This window comes from Tyto alba, unplaced genomic scaffold, assembly GCF_018691265.1.
Source record: "Tyto alba isolate M040663 unplaced genomic scaffold, T.alba_DEE_v4.0 Super-Scaffold_6, whole genome shotgun sequence".
NCBI lineage: Eukaryota > Metazoa > Chordata > Aves > Strigiformes > Tytonidae > Tyto > Tyto alba.
The window spans coordinates 22,393,704-22,414,016 of record NW_024881327.1 but is presented as its reverse complement, the minus strand read 5'-3'; the positions used below and the strand labels follow the sequence as shown (position 1 = coordinate 22,414,016).

The 20,313-nt window shown below is 38.4% G+C and overlaps 1 long non-coding RNA gene across 1 annotated transcript; it reads left to right on the top strand.

Annotated features, from left to right (window-relative positions):
- Window positions 1-6: 6 nt before the first annotated feature.
- Window positions 7-5,179, top strand: LOC116963220. Its single transcript, XR_004408037.2, has 3 exons — window positions 7-116; window positions 3,837-4,046; window positions 4,875-5,179. It is a non-coding gene; the product is annotated as an uncharacterized LOC116963220 (long non-coding RNA).
- The last annotated feature ends 15,134 nt before the right edge of the window (window positions 5,180-20,313 follow it).

The window sequence follows — 20,313 nt, the reverse complement described above, 5'->3', positions numbered from 1 at the left end:
TGGGGCAGAAGGAATTCCACGCTTTTGGTGTTGTGATTCAGTTGTGCAATTTGAAGAAAGGAATCAGCCAACTGATTTGGACAGGAAGACAACGAGAAATTATTGAGACACTGCAGGTAATTTAATTAAAAATAGGATTTTTATGAGCAGTGTTAATGTGTGCTACCTCAGCTAACCTGACAATAAAGGTTTTGCAAGCTACAATGACATCTGGCACAGGATTGCATGTAGGAATTATGCAGAGGCAATAAAAGGCACTTAATTAGCATTGCAAATAGTATTCCAACATTTATGAGATGTCTGCAAATTTGCATACAGATACGTAATTACATAATTTGCAGCTGTTGTGTTTGTTCCATAAGACCTTGCCACTTTATTAGTAGAATATGTAAATCAGGAATGAATCCCTTTTATCATCTACTTTCTTAGTAGTCCATAAATACATGGCAAATCATGGGAACTTGCTACAGCTCTTTTGTGTGCACTTTCTCCTCTTGCCTCAGAATTGTGTGGAAACAAAACTGTATCCCCTGGCTTACTTAGCTCTAACGGTCTCTTAAGAGGTTTTTAAATGCATCTCATTTATTATCAGTTTTTTGCTCCCCATTCATCTCTGAAACCTTAGTTTGCAGGGTCATACTGCAAATCTCTTTTGATTTATTCTCTTCCAGTTTTAAAGAGATTTAAGTTAATATTTGTTCTCATTAGTACCTTTCTGATAAGGGTGGTTATCTTGTGTTATAAGTAAACAGAGAAGGCTGGGAGGGAAGGATATCTGACAAAAAAAAAGTGCTATATAGATAGGTTATTAAATTGAAGGTGAAGCTGGGCAACTGAGATGCCTAAAAAGAAAAACTGGACCGAATGATTAGATAGAAAAAAATACTGCTCAATATAACTACTTATAAATCTCTACTGTATAAAATTTCTCTGCCTGGATAGTCTTGGACAATTTTCTCTTTTGTACCAACAGACAGACATGAAAAATGTTTATCCAAACCAGCCTTCTTAAAATATATTTGAATATTGACTTTTATTGTGTTGGCTATATTAATACTTTTGTAGTACTTGTATTTGGCTCAGGGGAGGTTTGCAGAGGTAGTCAATTAACAAAAAGGGTTCTGGCTATAGATTTTGAACATAGTGTCAAGCCAGCTGAGGTAAGGAATAAAGATGAAGTTGGTCTTTGTTTTTATTTTTTAACATGTTTTCCCTTGTGTATTTTGAAAGTGCTTTCACTATAATCATGCCATTGTTCCTTCCATGTAATGGAACCTTCCCCTTATACTTGACTCCTGTAAAGAAAAAAAGGAGGGAGGAAAAGCATCTTAGAAAATGGTGATTGTGCTCTCCTCCAGGAAAACTTTGTTGTATCTAAGTTTAATTTGTGTTTGGAAGTTGATTGGGTTGTGGACTGATGGTTCCTTTAACTTTGTTCCAGTAGATGAAAGTGGTTTACAGTAATGCAGCTTAAAGTATATTTTTCTTTATTGGCTATGTAATGCTTTCTCATTATTTTTTCTTGTAATCTAAATGACATGTGCTAAATGATGAACAGTTTATAGAATAAGTACAATCAAAAATTAATACATCTTTAAGAGTTTTGTTGTTGTTTTGTCTGAGTATGATAATGGGAGTTGCAGATGAAATCTTTCTGCCCAGAATGACTGCTCTGCCTTACAGGCGTGACCAGCAATGTTTTTTATGGAGGGAAGGAAGTTGCAGTTACTGCAAGAATAAAATAATGAACCTGCATAAATGCACAAGACAGAGAAAGGAGCAACAGATGTTACTTTTTCTTTAAACTGAGTGGGTGAACACAAGAACGAATGTTGTTCTCTCTGCTGACTGCTCCAGCAGAGCGTTGGTGCTGGTAGTAGCTCTACTGAAAACAGAAGGAATGAAAAAATCTTGCTTCATATTGCTGTAGCTAGACCTGGTTTCCTACAGTTGATCTTTACTTTTTAGAGGGGAGTTCATTAAACTGAGGATGAGCTGACGTTGGCAGTGCAGATGGTTCTGAGCTTTCTCTGCACCTCTCACTGCAGAATGGGAAGTTGTGGGGGACTCAAATTCAGAGACAAAAATCCCCATGACTCAAGCCTAGTGCAGCTTAGGTAGTCTCGGCTGGCTACTAGCTGGATGTAGATGGAGAAGGTGTCTTAGCTCAGTGTCTATTTTGCTTCTGAACACAAGCTGCTAAGGCTGCATGGTGTCCCACTGGGCCTCAGAGTTACCTGTTAGGTCTTCAGTAACTTATACATCTCCAGATGAAGCTGAGACTTTGGTGTTGTCACCTCTTCTGTCCTGCTCCATCCGCTGCCCCTCCTTACCTAGATGGACGTCTAGTGCCCTTTGTGTGGATTTCATGTGCTGGGTCTTGAATCATCTTTTGACAGAAGAGAGGTAGTGATCGGTGCTCTGTCATGGAGAAGGAGTTGTTGTACAGAAGTGACAAAGTTTGGGAATGATGCAGACTACCCAGGCAGGGGCTGACTTCATGTTTGCCTGCTGTGCAGGGCTGAGGACACAAGCCCTGGTCATGGACCAGGGCTCCAAACTACTGCATTGACACAAAGAAAAGGCTGGAAACATTCCCTGATGAATTTGTGTGGCTGAGAGTTTTTCCCCTTTTTCATGTGAAGTACAAATTTTCCAGCACAGGATAGATGATAATTAAGGTTATTTTTTCATCTCTAATGGTGCTTCTGCTTTTGTTTTCAGGTTGTTGTAGCTATAGCTACTAATAGTTATACTCACAGAGGACATTCCCTTGAACTAAAGGTCCATGGCATTTTTTCTTCTAATTAAGCTGTGCGGTTTTGAGATGTACAGCAGAGCTCTTTTTAAAAAGTAGGGGAGTTCCTAGTGGTTTGATCCATTTTCTGAACTTTTTTACAGCTTGAAAAAAATTCTTCTGAAGATTATAACTGATTTTTTGTCAGTGCCATGCCACATCCCAAATCTAGGCCAAACTAATTAGAAACACATATCTTTTGTCAGCTGAATAAATCTGTGGCAACGGAGTGGAAGCCTGGGAGCTCGGACTTTTGCAGGCAGCAGGCTGCCTAGAGGAATCGGTGATATAACATCCTCTGCAATGCTGAGGGCAGGCAGGAGTTGGCTCACACAGCCTGTGACCATGTGCCTACATTTCTTAGGGTTTATTTAGAAATTTCAGCTTGACAGAGGCTTATCCTATTCTAGCCATGGCTTCCCCGCACCCGCTCCTCCTCCCCCCTCAGCCCCCGATGTTCCTTTTCTATTAATAGTAAAGGAAACAGTATATGCAAAGTTGCTTTTATTGAGCTATTGAAAAGAAACTGTAGTTACATATGTTTCTACAGCAGCTGGCACAGTCCTGGTCTTGTCTGTCATCTCTAGATACTCTTGTTATATGAAACACTGAACTCATGTTATGCGAGCCAAAGAAATAATTTCCTTCCTTTCAGTCAGGAATAGATGATGGAGAAACTCCACTATCAATTTAATTCATCAGCTTCACTGGCTGTATTTCAAATTTAATAGTTTTCAAATATATTTCTAATTTTCTGCTAAGAAAATTAAAATAAAATTCACAGGCACCTTGCCAAAGGCAGCATTCAGTACAAACTAATCTACACCTCAGGAAGGGATTCAATTTTTTTTGTCCATAACTGCACATAATTAGTGTGTCTGCAACAAGCATGTAATTTTTATTATCTGTGAAGAGTTTGGCAGGGGGAATACATCATTACCTGCACATCTAATAATGTGCAGTGCTTCAATTCATTTTCTCAGATGCCATGCGTACTGAAGAAAAACACTGACCTTATCTCTCTTTTTGTTTTTTATAGTCATAGCAGAATCCTTGCAGTCTGAAGCAGATAAAAAGCAAGGGTGGACAATATGTTGGAAAGACATTTGTATAAACAGTGAACAGCAGTGAACAACAAACTCCAGTCCCAAGATCCACTGAACAGCTGCCTGTTTCAAAGACTCTGGGGAAGTCAGGCGACAAAAAAAGTACATTCTTGTCACCATCCAGCAACCTGGAATATGGATCTGTAAGTGTGCTTATGTATATGCTTTTAAAATAGCATTAACAAAAATGACAGAAAATGGGGACATGAGTAGACAGCATTATTTTTTACTGTAGGCCTCTGGGCTAACATCATACAGTCTCTTAAACATGCAACTTTACTATGAAATGTGGTTAGCTTTCTTACTAAATTATGGATGTAACTATAGACAGAATCATTTAGAAGAAGTAGCTATGGGTGTAGACCAGCACTGAGAACTGCTCAAATTTGTGTAGTTGAAAAAAGGAGCTTTTGATAAAGAGGAAGATACCAGGTTGAACAGTATGCTGGAAGAGGGTGTGTGAAGAGGATAAAAATGAAGAGGACAAAAACTCCTTGAGGAGATGTTTTCTGAGAGTAGCTAGAAGAACTAATCTTGTCATTAAAGAGTCCCTCTCTCTGTTTGGCACAATTCTTCAAACCACTTTTCTTCAAGGCACCAGTACACAAGACCTACCTGACCTTTCAGAGGCACTTCTTGGGACCAGATTTGTTTTTATTGCAGTTAGTGAAGCCTCAGGTCTGCTCCTGAAAGTCCACCCAGATCATGAGGAGCCCCCACATGCAGACTGCTTGTCAGCTGTGAAAAAGCATCTGTACAAGCTGGAGGGTGGGTGTGCGAGGAAGCACATCATGAAACTGGCTACTCCTGCATTCCTTTGAATATAGCATAGATCCACACTTTGAATTTGAACCATATATGTAGTTTAAGCAGAAAAACACAACTAAAATTGTTACATTCCTTCTATCTGAAAGGAAAACAGGCATTTGTGGTGCTGTTCTTAGTTGATTTTAAACATTTCTTCCTCACAGTTGCTCTGAATAAAAAAAAAGAGGAGAGGAAAGAACATGCCCTGAAAAGAAAAGGCGTCAACAGACAATTTCATAAAAAGGAAGTTCTGTAAGGTAATATTTGAGATGAAATGCTAGAAACTCTTCAGCTGTTAAATATCCTGTATTAAACTTCAGAGCTGGAAGTCCCTTCTTCAGGTGAGGAAGTTCAGTGGGTCCAACTGGAGCTTCATGAGACCAGTGGTGGAAACCAATCCTCCTTGCTGAGGGCGATGTGGATTTCTCCCATAGACAATGACTGTTCTGCAGAATCTAAGGTAATGTTTTTTTGAGGAACGTATAATTTATTCCTTTGGGTTTCTAAGACTGTTTTTAGAATATAAACAAAATTCGGCAATTATCTTACTATGAATGCAATTAAAAAGCAGGAATTTCCCTTTTCTGTCTTAATGGTTGCTGAAATAGTATTTCAGTGTTTATAGGAGTACCAGAAAAAATCAATTAATATGTTTATCCAGTCTGGTTAGATGAATTGGCCACTTCCTTCCATGATCTACAGAGGGAATAACTTGTGACTTTACAGATGTGTAAATGGTTCCATATTCTCTCAGCAATTCAGACAGAGAATGTAGCTATTCCTCTGTATATGGTATGTATGCTAATGATGATTAATGTATGTTGGAGGTATGTTGTGTAACTTTTTTTTGTTTTGGATCGTTTTTGTAAAATTTAAAAAGGAGAGCACATACAATAATATTGTAAGATAAATATCCCTTAATCAACTTATACTGAAAGCTTTAAAATAAAATATTATGCAAAATTTTAGATAGAAGAACCATTTGTTCAGGAAAATATCTTTTATGCTCATAAGAAAATATTACCTGATTGTCCAAAATCCTGTAATGCTCTATTGATTTCTACTGCATGTGTACATTTCTTCCCACACGCCCTCCCTCCCCCCCGACCCCCCATTAAAGCTTTCATTCTTTCTTTATATTATTTTTTTTTATTATTTATATCACTTGGGACTAAAAATACAAAGTAATTTTTTTGCTGTAGTTATTGGAATTATCAGTTGTGATACCTAAGCAACCTGGTTTTTACAGACAGAAAGTTTTACACTGGAAATTACAAAAATTGCAATACTCCAGGTAATGACTTGATATGTAAAATCATTGCCTTAATTCCCATTTCTCTTCTCTCTTTCAAATGTTGCTCTTCTTTTTCATTGACTTCAAATGTTTCCCAAATTTTGTCAGAAACTGAAATTGTGCTTAGGAAATAGAGATATAACGAATATTAAAGCTATATTTATGAAAACAAACAAAAAAAATCCTAGAGAGCTCCACCATTTTACTTTTTTTTTTTTTTCCCAATTTGCTCAGCTAATGTAGTAACACATGAAGATTAGAAAATGAAGCATCTTTAACTAAAGAAAACCACCACATATTGAAGTTTTACTAAGAGAAGTTCCGTAACATTGCAGATGCTAAAAGCTTATCTATAACTGTTGGGTTTTGTTTTTTTTTTTTTTTTGCTAATTAACGGTCATTTATATATAATTAGATACCAGATAAATTTCAAAGATTCCAGAAGGTACATTTTAATCTGAACTCTCAGTTTCATATACCTGAAAGGGTAGAAGTTATTTTGAGGTTTTGGACCAAACACTGTGCTTGAAACGAACTGTGTTATGCAGAAACAGTAACTTATGGTAAAACCTCTGAGTCAAAACTGAAATTCAGGGAACTATTTAGTGAGATAAATACAAACAAACTACAAAAGTACAGCCCATTCCTCTGTGATTCTGTGCACCAACAATTAGTCTTAAGTGATTCAATCATGACTAATTACATATTACCACTCCTGATCTTTAACATTTTCAATCAACCTTTAGTTGTCCTGTTTATACATAATTTCTCTCTGTTTATGGTTTTATGTGATAATTGTGCCAATCTTCATTTCATTAAAATTGACATGGAGATGGTGGAGTCTTTGCCATATCATTTTTATTTTTTAGATACATTGATACAGAAATTAACTGCAGACTTGAATGTTGAGAAGTGCTGAGGGCTTGACTTCAAGGCTGTCCAGACACACTCACTTTGAAGGTCCTCTGTGGCCAATGCAAAATCTTCTACTGATCTTATAATGTCTCTAAAATATCTATTCCCTTTAATAACAAAGCCTGCTCAAGACATTCCTCTGTTCTTCTTTGCTCTACCTCCTGTGCTCTCCCCTTCTTCATGAACTTATGTCTTGGATCTCTGCTAGTTTAGGGGTTGCTGTGCTACACCCCATTTCATGATGTAGATGTGCTACCAGGATTGCGCGTCTGCATAAATCCAGTCCAAGGTGTCTCTTTAAAATATTGAATCCACATCTAGAGCCAAACTTTTTGTTTTAGACCCCTTTTAGCATCAATTGAATGTTAACTATAGTCTGAATGAATGACTTCCAGCTGTGTATGTATGGACTACAAGACAAACCGTGAAGTAATTTGCTGCAAGTTTCAGACAGAATCTAAGTTTAGCTGTGGAAAAAAAAATAAACAAATTAAAAATTGTTTTCATTTTTTTGACTGCAGAGATAACCTCCCACTAGGGGTTGAAGCCATGCTCCTTGATCTGTGTTAATGTACTTGACTCATCTGCCTTGATTTTCAAATATCTTCTGAAAACATCAGCTTTAATGGGAATGGCTGGGTACTGAGCATTTCCAGATACACTCTGCAATACAGATTTCTCATGATAGGTCAGACATCCTTTAAGAAAAAAGGGCCTACATATTTTAATTTTTTGTTTGTGAAATTGCAAAGCACATGTACTATTTGAACAACAGAAGTGCAGGCATAAAATATTACCAGATGATTATTGATAGAAACATTTCTGTTAATAATTGGGGCAGTAACACAAAATGCTTTCTACATGGGAGTAAATCATAGTTTCTGAGGTTATTCTAGAAACAATTTGTTTTGACCTCAGGAGCTGTTTAAGCCCGGTGGCTCTCATTTTTGAGGTAGCAATAGATAGTAAGTTATTTCCTTGTGTAAAAAAAATATACTGGATCCTGTGAGGGATGCATTTCAAGGTGTTAAAATAACTTCTGAAAATCTGTATTTTGTGCTTGTGCAGCTCTGTCTGTCAACTACTACTTTTGTGTGAAGCAAGCTTAGGCTAGGTTTGTTTTCCTTTCAGTATGCCTGGCCAGAGCCCTCAGTGCTGAAGAAATGCAGGAGGCATATTGTGGTATTCAATTTCACAAGAAACTTCTGGAGCTCTGTACTGGCCTTTCAAATCATAGCAAAACTGCAGCAGGGCAGCCATAATTTGTTTTTCAGCATTTTATAGTTATTAATACTAGACTATGCGTACATATTTTTGGAAATAATATGCACTTGGCTACTGAAGTAGCCTGTTTGTTTTTAGAAATACCAGAGATGAGTACTGAATGCCACATTATGCCAGTCCTTAGATTTTTTTCTTGTTGCGGACCTTATTGAAGAATTAAATAGTTTATAAACTTTGGATCTTAAAACTACAGCTTTTTTCCTTAAAAAAAGAGATATTGATACATTATACATACATGTGGAAAGAGGTGCAACACATTGTAAACAGTCTGCATTAAACTTCATCACAGTTTGTCTGTATCAGTTTGCTGGGGTGTTAAGTGATGGAAAAATGAATTCTAGTTGAACTGATTTTAATTCACTTACGAAATTCCTCTTGGGCTAAGCAAATGAGTGCCTAGAAACCTATGTTTCAGAGCAAGTGGGAATCTGTTAGAAATTAGCTCTAGATAAAGTGTATAGGCTGTGTAATGAAACGCTTTCAATACCACAGAACATTTGTTTTTAATATAAAAGTTGTTAGACATGAGGATTGTCTCCCTAAAATAGTTCTTGGACAGGTGATTTCCTGCCAGCAAAAATGTTTTCTAAATTTTTATTGAATTAGTTTCCAATTCTTGCAAACTAGTTATTCTGAGCTATGAAAATCAATTCTGACATTTCAATTTTTAACATTTGCCTTAATGCCTATTTTATAAAAAGAAAAGTAGCAACTTGTGCACACACACCTCTCAAAACTCTAAAAGCCTGGTATCTTGTCCTTGGATGTGGTGAGTAGTGGGTGCTCAGGGGAAAAATATGAGGAGCAAGACAAGTGTGGTTTGGCTCCTCCTCTGGCCTAACTATTTCTGGCAAGCAGAGAGAGGTGGCAGTCACACCATTCTTTTGAATAGACACCAGTAGACATATTATTAAGTTATCCTACCTTTTTTTAGAATGAATGTCAATATTCATCTTCCACAAAGTTCTATGGCAATGAGGTTCACTATGAAGTGCGGGTGTTGGGTCATAAAAACATGTTTCCATTTGTTTGTTTGCCCTTGAGTGGTCTGTAGCTTGTCTTATACTGAAGAGTGAAAGATTGTTCCCGGTTCACTTTCTCTGCGGTATTTGTGGACTTGTAGAATTCCTTCATATTTGTTCTTCATTCATTTCCTGTCTAACAAATATAAAAGTATTGATCAGAATGGGAAAAGAAAATGAGGAGATTCAGGTCATGCACTGGAGTGTTACGTGTCTGGAAAAAAAATAATTATAGAGTTTTGTGGCCAGCAGTATAACAAAAAATCCCACAATTGACCCTAAAATCTGTTTGTGTTGTGTCTAGTAAAGAAATTGTCTCTTCCAACATGAAATTTGACTGCAATCATGCCATAATTATATTACCATAGTTTTCCTAATTACATAGAAATGGTTTGAGACTAGTAAATACAAAATTGAAAAATTTCCCTTCATGTGAGACAGAGTTTATCATTGCTGAGGCTGCCTGTTTAGAGTGAAGGCACTGAAAAACTCCAGTAGCTATGTAGCTTACTAGATTTCACTAGAGAAAAATCCTAGGTCAGTGAGTAAAAAAGACCAAACTCAAAACCATTAATTTCTCAGTCCTGCAGGGACTTACCGCCAAAAACATTCATCAGTCTCGCCCAGATCTGAACTAACAAACCTCGAAAGGTTGGAAAACTAAGCATAGTGAGAAGGGTTAGTCAGATAAAGACAATATTTTAAACAAGTTTGTTCATTACCTAAATTAATCTCCTGATGAAAGTTTTACAAAACCAAGATAAAGGAAAAAAAATTTCTTAGTCATAAAACTTTAAAATTTACCATTTAAACTTAAAGCATAGTTCTTCTCCCATCATTCATTTATGGTCTTTCCTCTTCACCCGGGAGATCTAAGTGACAGAAAATAATATCTTTTCTCTTACTAAACATTATTATCTTATGCTGGTGACCTAAACTGAGTTTGTGCTAGCATCCTGTTAAGAAATATATTAATACAGCAGGATTTCTTGACCACCAGTCTGTTTCTGATGGTCAACACAAAACTATCTACACAGAAACACAGACTTTCAGGCTTGCTTTTCGTATTACAGCATGATTTATTAAGATGGTGTGGCTCAGAATCTGAATCTTAAGTCTTATGTGTCAACCTGCAGAGCCAGAACTGTGGTCTAGGTCACTGGCCTAATATTCCAAGAGTGACAGAGTTTGAACTCTGAAATTAAAGCTTCAGGTGAGATAGAGACCTTAAGTTATGCAGATAAGGATGATATTTTAAACAGATTTGTTAATTCTCTAAATTAATCTCCTGATGAAAGTTTTACAAAATTAAGATAAAGGAAAAAAACTTGGAATTTCAGAGCTTGCCACCATATGCCAAGTGGCAAGCTCTGGAATATTTTACTACAGGTCCACACAATTATTTGATTAGAGTTTTATACTCAAACTTTAACCATAGATTATGCTGTTGCCAAAGTAGTTAGGAACACAGGAATGATATGCATCTCCAAGTCATTGAATCCAGTCCTCTGCTGCTTCAACAATAATGTAATCTAATTGTATCTGAATTGAAGAGATTTCATTTAATACTATTTCCTGCATTGGGAAGTTGTGCTGTCAGCTCACTCATTAGAGTAAAAAGCCTCTGCCTTCCCCTGATCTTTCTGCTACCCCTTCCAAGAGCCTGATTAGTGGTTAGACCATGGATGGAAGATCCTGCCACAGTAGTGCAACTCTTCATTTTTTTCCCAGTTCTCTCTTGGAAATGCTTCTCTCACACATTCCACGTTTGTGTGTTGTCATATCCAAGTAATGCTACTGTCTCACAGCCCTCCAATGATTACATAATATACTCAGGTCTGTTTCCTTCTTCTGTAGTTTCGAATAGAAGATGAACCAGTTTCTAATGAATAATAATTCTTATTAGCCCTGAACTGTATAACCTTGCATGTTCTCTTATTACCTTTCATCCCATATTTACTCCTCCAGTGCTCAATATAATTCAGTTCTTCCTTTATGCCATTCTGGAATCTTTTTGCATAGGCAAAGTTTTCCTGACATGTTGTCACCACATTTCATTGGCATATTTCTCCCTTATCCCTTTTTTACCAAGTTCATTAGTGAAAATATGAAAATAGAAATGATACTCTGAAAATTGTGTTGCTAATCTTCTAGCCATATTTCACCACTACTTCTTACCCCAGTTTTCCTACAATCACAGAATGGTTTGGGTTGGAAGGGACCTTAAAGATCATCTAGTTCCAACTCCCCTGCCATGGGGGGTTGCTCAAATCCCTGTCCAACCTGGCCCAACCTTCCAGGGAGGGGACATCCACAACTTCTTGGGAAAACTGTTCCACTGCCTCACCACCCTCACAGTAAAGAATTTCATCCTTATATCTAATATAAACCTACCCTCTTTCAGTTTAAAACCGTTACCCCTTGTCCTATCAGTACATTCCCTGATGAAGAATCCCTCCCTATCTTTGCTGTAGGCCTCTGTTAAGTATGGGAATGCCGCTGTAGGGTCTCCCTGGAGCCTTCTCTTCTTCAGGCTGAAAACCCCCAACTCTCTCAGCCTGTCCTCATAAGGGAGGTGCTGCAGTCCCCAGACCATCTTCATGGCTTCCTCTAGACCTGCTCGAGCAGGTTCATGTCCTTCTTATGTTGGCAGCCCCAGAGCTGAACACAACATTGCAGGTGGTGTCTCACCAGAGCAGAGGGGGAGAATCACCTTCCTCAGCTCGCTAGCCACAGTTCTTTTGATGCAGCCCAGGATACGGCTGGCTTTCTGGACTGTGGGTGCACATTGCTGGTTCAGTCAGTTTTCCAGCCACTAATACCCCCGTGTCCTTCTCCGCAGGGCTGCTCTCAATCCACTCATCACCCAGCCTGTATTTATGCATGGGATTGCCCCAACCCATGTGCAGGACCTTGGATTCGGCCTTGTTGAACTTTGTGAGGTTTCCATGGGCCCACCTCTCAAGCCTGTCAAGGTCCCTCTGGATGGTATCCCTTAAGCCTGTCCAGGTCCCTCTGGATGGCATCCCTTCCCTCCAGTGTGTTGACCGCAGCACACAGCTTGGTGTCATCGGCAAACTTGCTGAGGGTGCACTCAATCCCATTGTCCATGTCACCAACAAAGATGTTAAGCAGCACTGGTCCCAGTAGTGAACCCTGAGGAATGTTACTCATCAGTGCTTTCCACTCAGACATTGAGTCATTGGCCGCAACTCTCTGAGTGCGATCATCTAGCCCATTCCTTATCTGTTGAGTGGTCCATCCATCAAGTCCATGTCTCTCCATCTGAGAGACAAGGAAGTCATGTGTCAAATGCTTTGCACAAGTCCAAGTAGATGACATCAGTTGCTCTTCCCTTATCCACCAATGATGTAACCCTGTTGTAGAAGGCCACTAAATTTGTCCAGCATGATTTGCCTTTAGAGAAGACATTTTGGCTGTTACCAATAGCCTCCTTATATTCCACGTGTCCTAGAGTAGTTTCCAGGAGGATCCGTCCATGATCTTGCAGGGTACAGATGTGAGACTGACTGTCCTGTATTTCCTGAGGTCTTCATTTTCCCCCTTTTTAAAAATGGAGGTTTTGTTTCCCCTTTTATAGTCAGTGGGAAGTTCATCAAACTGCCATGACTTCTCAAATATGATGGATAGTGGCTTAGCCACTTCATCTGCCAGTTCCTTCAGGACCCTCAGATGCATCTAATCAGGTCCCGTGGACCTGTGTACCTTCAGGTTCCTTCAGTGGTCTCAAACCGGAACTTCTACAGTGGGTGGTTCTTCATTCTCTCAGGTCCTGCTTTTGCCTTCTGTGTCTTGGGCAGTGTGGCTGGAGCACTTGCCAGTGAAGACTAAGGCAAAAAAGTAATTGAGTACCTCAGCCTTCTGCATATCTTGGGTAACCAGATCTCCTGTTTCCTTTCAGAGAGGGCCCACATTTACCCTAGTCTTCCTGTTATCACCGACATATATATAGATGCTTTTCTTGTTGCCCTTGACATCCTTGGCCAGATTTAATTCTATCAGGGCTTTGGCCTTCCTAACCTGATCCCTGGCTGCTCAAACAATTTCTGTGTATTCTTCCCAGTGTACATGTCCTTGCTTCTACCCTGTGTAGGCTTCCTTTTTGTGTTTGAGCTTGTCCAGGTGCTCCTTGTTCATCCATGCAGGCCTCCCGGCATTCTTACCTGACACTCTGTTGGTCAGGATACATCGTTCTGTTCCCCTGTCTTCCTTAGTTTTTGTGTCAATCACTCTGTTTTCCTGCAAAATAAATAATTATCTAATATAATTAATAATCTAATCTCTTTGGATTTGACAGTAATTTGACTTCCTGCTTAATTATTAATTATTATTATTAATTATTAATTAATTGTTAGATTTAAACAGTGTCTGATGGTGTATGAGTTAATTTATCAAAGGAAGTCAATTTATCAAACAAAGCTTTCAGATGAGGATGATGTGATTGAATTTCATTAGATACTTGCTGCCTTCTGTTCATCTAATGCAACTGAAGACAGCTTCTTCTGATCGCTTCAGTCCAGGGTTTCCAGGTTATGGGCAAGAAAGTGGCAATGGAGAAGTGAAAAGACTCATCAAAACTGAAGAGACATAAACTGAATTTGCCTGTTTTGTGTATAACTTAGGAACTGCAAACATGACTTTTCCCTCTCTTTTTTATTAAATAGTTATTTCATGGATGTTTATAGAATTGTTTTGGTTTCACAGGGTGAGTCCATTCAAATAGAAATCTCAATATATTTTGTTCATCAAGGTGATAGAGTCAGTGTGTTTTTCTCCTCTATAATTTCTTTAATTTTAAGACATATCTGTCCAAGTAGCTGTGAAACATACCAGTCCTGAAAACATCAAAGGCATAGGACAATTTCTCACTAAGCTTTTAAGAATGATAGTGTTCTGTAGTTTCAGCCTTTCCTTTTCCATCTGGCATAATTTTGACTTCTGCACCATTATTATACTCACATCAAATAATTGGTTTCAGCTGTACTGATCCCTTCTTATACATGAAAAAACTTCCTGGCTACTGTAAATCTTCATCATCAAGGCTAATTCCCTTTTAAGTATGGAGCTTCTATTTGGATTAAAGCACTGAACAATGATTAAACCCACTTATATTTATTCATTCTTTCTGATTCTACGTTCTATTCTAGGAGGCAGCTTTGGAAGGCTGTGACTATTTTGATAGCCTGTCATTATATTGTTTTGATCCCTCATGTACTTCAATGCTTAACCTGATTATTATTTATGTCAAAACCAGTAAATGAACAGCTTTGCATTCATGCTTTTAGGACAGCTTTTACAGTCTGACAACTCAGTCAGTATTCATGATTTCCCTCTCCAGAACACTTACTTGAGTGCATATTGAAGTGAAATTCATGGTAAGTTAGCCAAGAAAATAAATGTAATGATAATGGCATAATTTCTTCTGAGGTAAGATTTCTGAATATGTAGGTTTAATACTTTAAGGTGTTGGATTCCCATAATTTAAGAGAGATTTAAGACTCAGCTCTCCAAAAAAGTGTCCAGCACCTTGCAGAACTGGAACCTCAGTGAACATGGATTGATTTGCTGTGTTAGGCAATTTATTTTCTTATTTTTTGTTTTCTTCATTGTCTTCTTGTCTGGATCACCCCACATTGCACTCTTATTTCTCTTTTTATTCTAGGTAAGAGTTTGTGTATCTCTAACTATGTCTCCAGTAGATACATCTACTGACATAACTATGTCAGCTAAGACTCTGAAATTGTGTAACCTCTGAGGCCAGCTGGAACTGGTAGTGTAAATGTTGTTACAACAACAGAAGTGAGTTAATTTCACAGATATATGGGGCTTGTGTTGTGATACAAAGCATTGCTTTCTTGGCATAGCTACAGCCATGCTGGATGTGCTCTGTTGGTATAGGGCCTTGTTATAATTCCTCAACTATAAAATACAGTGCAGTTATTGCTCTGATAGTTCTGCCCAAAACAAATAATAGACAGTCTCCATTGTCTGTCAGTAATTACTCCTTCAGTCAAAACAAAAGTCCTAGAAAGTTGTACAAGCCTGGGTCTGTGAAATACACTGTTCTTTTGGAGTGTGGAGACTTAGCAAAAAGCTTACTGCATTCCCTAGCAGGAATGCTAAGTAGAACCCATAAAACTGTTGATACTGGAGTAAGAGACCACAGTGATTTACCAGCATGGGCTGTGTCCAGCACATTAATTAGCGCCAGAAGATATGGGCATGTAAGCTTCTAGGCTTATGATGTGGTTGTGGTTTTGCAAAGGTCCCTGTTCAGTGCTGAGCTTCATCACACCTTGGTGATTAGCAGCTGTTAAAGAGAAATCTCTGGTAAATTAATATTAATATGTGAATATCTTTTGGGAATGATAATTATACTTGAATGTATTCTCTAGCAAAGTGAGGGTATGTAGCTCGGCTGCTGAGGAACTAGTTAGAACTCTCTGAGCCTTCAGACAGTTCTCTTTTCCAGTGCAGTAGTGGTCTATGACACGTCTTTTCTTAGCTCAGTTTATTTCCCCTTTAATGCTTCTGGCAAGCCAAGCTCCTCTAAACATGACACACTGTCATGAAATGGATGATAGAGATTTTCAGCAGATGATCCTGATACATGTAATGAATGGTGGTCCCCCACCAGCAAGGGTCTGCACTCTTCTGAGCCACCTGAGCACTTGTGTGGGTGTGCCACAACTGAACCCTTCCTGAGTAATTCAGCATCCAATGCATTTTATTAATTTACTTGTGCTTATTTATATTCTGATCATAACGTAGGTAATAATATTTAGTTGTGGCTTCTGCCTCCATTTCTAATGCATTCCATCTGACCTCTCTGAATGAGCAGCTTAAAGTCATGTGTTCCCTAACAGCACCTCACCATCCCCATTTCTGCTATACCAGCACATTGGGTTTGCCTGAAAAACACCTGTCATGTGGAGCTTGAAAGGTTAGTGGCTGAGGTTAAAGCATTTGTTGAAGATTATACTGTTCAAAACTGCTGACATACATTTGCTTTAAGAGGTCCTCAGGAGCTGGACAAAGTTCTTTGATTCTAGTTGCATGTTGTGTTTTCATTGACACCTCATTAAGGTGAAATGAAGGGACATAGTTGATACTTTTGCACATTTGGTGTTAAAGACTCTGTAAAACCATCTAACTGCTGCAAGGGTATGATGAATTATATAAAGAAAGACTCACATAATGCAGGATGTACAGGAAATGGGATAACTGCTCTAGTGGCAACTGAGTACTGATAGACATGTGATAGACAAATTTCTGAGATTATTTCACGGGGTGCGATGTAAATTGTAACAGGGGAGGCAAGTAGACGGTGGCAGTATTCCAGAGGCACAAATTTAATAATAAACCTATATATCAAAATAGTGAAATGAACAGAATGAACCATTCTTTAAAGGTATTGTTTCCCATAGTGCTATGAAACTATTAAAAGCTGTCAGTGAATAGAAAAGGTGATGCTTCCATGGTCATCCTTTAAGACAGTATTTACCAATTCTCTTTAATTTTTTTTATTTTTTTTTTTTTTAACCTGAGTTTCACTTGTCTGTCTTCATTGCTGATTCCATTTTAGTCTGTGTGGATAAATAAGTGAATGATGTAATTGGAGAAGTCTGTAGGATTAAATAGAATGGGGCCAAGGCACCAGCTTAAGCATTGGCCTAACGCCCTAGTTAGTTGTTAACACAATTCCTGGCACAATTTTTGGCCATGCCATTTAGCTTTCTCCTACATAATGCGTGAATATAGTGTGGGCCAGTGGAGATTTTCAGTCGACAGTTTGGATGCAGTCACTCTGTCTTGGAAGAGAAGAGAAGCATGTGCATGTGAGCCAGACCACAGTGCTTAGTCTCAGAGACAATATTCTTTAGCTGATTTTAGTTATTTGTAAATATGTAGCCCATAGTTCCAAGTCAAAATCAGAGACAGATCTGTCTATTTTTGCAGTGCATCTTTCTTCTTTTCTTAATTGCTCTAATCTGTAGATGGAGATCTTGTCTTTTAAAGTAATGGTAGTAGAAGAGAGAGGAGATCAGGTTTATGGGAGAAGAGGCAAGTGATGTACACTTCTCCTCTCATCTATCTTTGTGGAAAGTTCCAGGAAGAAGATATGAATAACACATGGTCTATAAAGGATGATAGGGTCACAGGATACTCCGGATTGGAAGAGAACTCATGTTCCATCCAAGCAGGGCCACATATGAGACCAGACCAAGTTTCTTAGCAAATCTCAAAGAATGGAGACTTCATAGGCTCTCTGGGCAACCTGCTCCATGGCTTGAATGTCCTCATGGTGAAAAATATCCTTCTTGTATCCAGTCTGAACTCCTCTTGTTTGAATTTATAATTATTGTCTCTCATCTTCCCACCATGCAGCACTGTGAAGAACCTTGCTCCATCTTCTTGATAACCTCCCTGGGAGTACTGAGGGGGTGCTACTGGTAGATCTCCTGCCAAACCATCTCTTCTTCAGGCAGGAAAAGATCCAGTTCTGCAGCCTGTTCTCCCAGGATGAGTGCTCCAGCCCTTGATCAGCTGAATGACTCTGTGCTGAACTCACACCAGTTTATCACTGTCTTTCTTGCATAGGAGAATCCAAAACAAGACACAGTACACGATGCCATCTAATGAGTGCTGAGTAGAGTGGAATTAATATTACCCTTGACCTACTGGCTATGTTCCTGGTAATCCAGCCCAGGATGCTGTTGACCTGTTTTGTTGCCAGGGCACTGTTGGCTCATGTTAAGTTCACTGTGTACCAGGACCCCCAAGGCCTTTGCTGCAGGACTTCTTTCCAGTCAGAAACCTTGAAGAGGGTTGCTTCTTTCCATGTGGAGGCTTCTGCATCTGTCTTTGTTGAAGAGGCCTTGAAGCCTGGTCCTCCAGTTTATGTGGGTCTTATGTTAACCCTGACCTTAAGTGCCCCCAATTCAGTGTCATCTGGAAATTTGATGAGGAAACACTCCGTCATCTCCTCCAGCTCATTGATAAAGACACTAAACATGACATGTCCCAGAATAGATCCCTGTGGTCCTCCAGTTAGAGTATGACCCATTAGTGACTGCCTTATGAGTCCTGTCATCCCAAAAGTACTACAGAATTTCTGTGCAGAGGGAACTAACTTTTTGTGTGATTGCAGGGTTTTCTGGGAGACCTTTTTCGGTTCAGTTCCAAAAGCTTAGGTGAATAGATAAATGTTAATCCATGATGCCTTCTCCATGGCAGATGGAAGTGATCAGAATTACACAACTATATAGACCTATCATGAAGCTGTTCTGCTTGAATGGGACTTGATTCTGAATAATCTGGTTGCATTGAGCAGTCTCTAGTGAGAGTCATTGCTTCATAATGTCTTTAATTTTTGCTGCTTATCTTAAGGTGGAATGTAGAAAACTAGATTTCATCCTGCTTTGGAAATAGTGTGTGTTTGCAGCTGATGGGTGTTTCAGAGAAATGGTTGCATTGTTTAGTCATTGGCGTACATTATGCTGTTCTTTTCAACTTCTGCTTGCCTTTAGGACTTCTGTTTTAGAATTCATGTACTTCAGAAGTCTTAATTCCAATCTTTATTACAAAACATTCTGTGAAAAAAACAAGAATACTTTTTATTTCAGCATGCATATTATTTTTCACTTACTGCAGCAATGGCTCCATTCTCCCTTTTGATGATTATTGGAGAGTCTGTTAACAAACAGATCCATCTGCTCCATCTTGAGATGAATGGCTTGATAACAGCAATTTGATTTGAAACCAAGGCTTGTGTACCATATTTACCTTTCTAATGTTTAGTCCCACGTGCTGATGTAAGTTATGTAACTAAGAGGCAGGCAATTTATGTGTTCTATGTATTCCTATATGAGCACACTATGATGATCACATATTGCATGAACAAAACAGGAATTGTTATTAAACTGTAGTAATTTGAGACCTGATGCTCAACTGACTCCCATTTTGCAGCTATCCATGATAACAAAACCATACAAAGCTTTTTGAAAACACATACACTGACTGCTACTCCCTTCATTTCTAAACTTTGTCAAGAGTTTTTTATTTCTATCTATGATTCATTCAACTTCTTGTTTGGATTTGAAGGAAGTTCATTAGCTGTTCAGAAAGCAGGTCTTAATATTATAGGGGAAGACAATATAGTATTGGTATAACTTTCTAATCCTTTAGATATCTCTTGGCTATCTCTTTGCATGTACGTAAATACTACATTCAGGAAGGAGAATAAGAGGAACATATTTGTGCTCAAGAAAAATGGATTAAGACTGGGACAGGTGAGAAAAAGGCTACTAGGACAAAATGGAGAGCACACCATAAGCAAGGAGGCTGAAGGGTTGTGTTAATTTAAAATGAAGGGAGGAGATTAGAAAGGATTTGTCTATACACATACACACATGTATTATGTAGGCTTTGTATAACAGAAAAGCTGAAGAAAAACTTAAGATAAATGACAGTGTTGGCACTTGAACAACTACATTATTCCTGAATATTAATACACATTATATCTGGAAAAATCAGGTGTTCCAATCAGAGTGGTAGTTCAAACTCATGTTTGATAAGACAGAACTTCAAAACAGAGCTTACAATATCCATATGACATGGTTGGATGCAAAATTGAAAGGCTAGACTATTTGCTCTTTTGCATCCTTATGCTTAGAAGTTATGAAATCAAGAATGTGAAGGGTAAAAAAGGAACATTTATGTTACCAGGGAAAGCATAATTCAGCTCCCTTGTGTATCCTGATCGTACACAGAATGCCTGAGAAAAAAATGAGGGGAAAAGGCAGTAGATTATCTTATTTAAAGGAGTTATTGTGTATAGAGATGAGATGGCCAGGTTAAGTTTGCTCATGCAACTGTAAATCACCTGTCAGACATAATTTTGCAGCCTAAACTTCTCTTTCTTAATGCAAAGTTGTCATGCAGTTTTACATCACTATTAAAAAAAAAAAAAATTCTTTACAGAACAATGCTACTTGTCCCATGTGCTTGAACTTCATCCCCGACTGTGAGATAGTGAAAGAAAACAGCCAGTGAGCATGCTAAGGG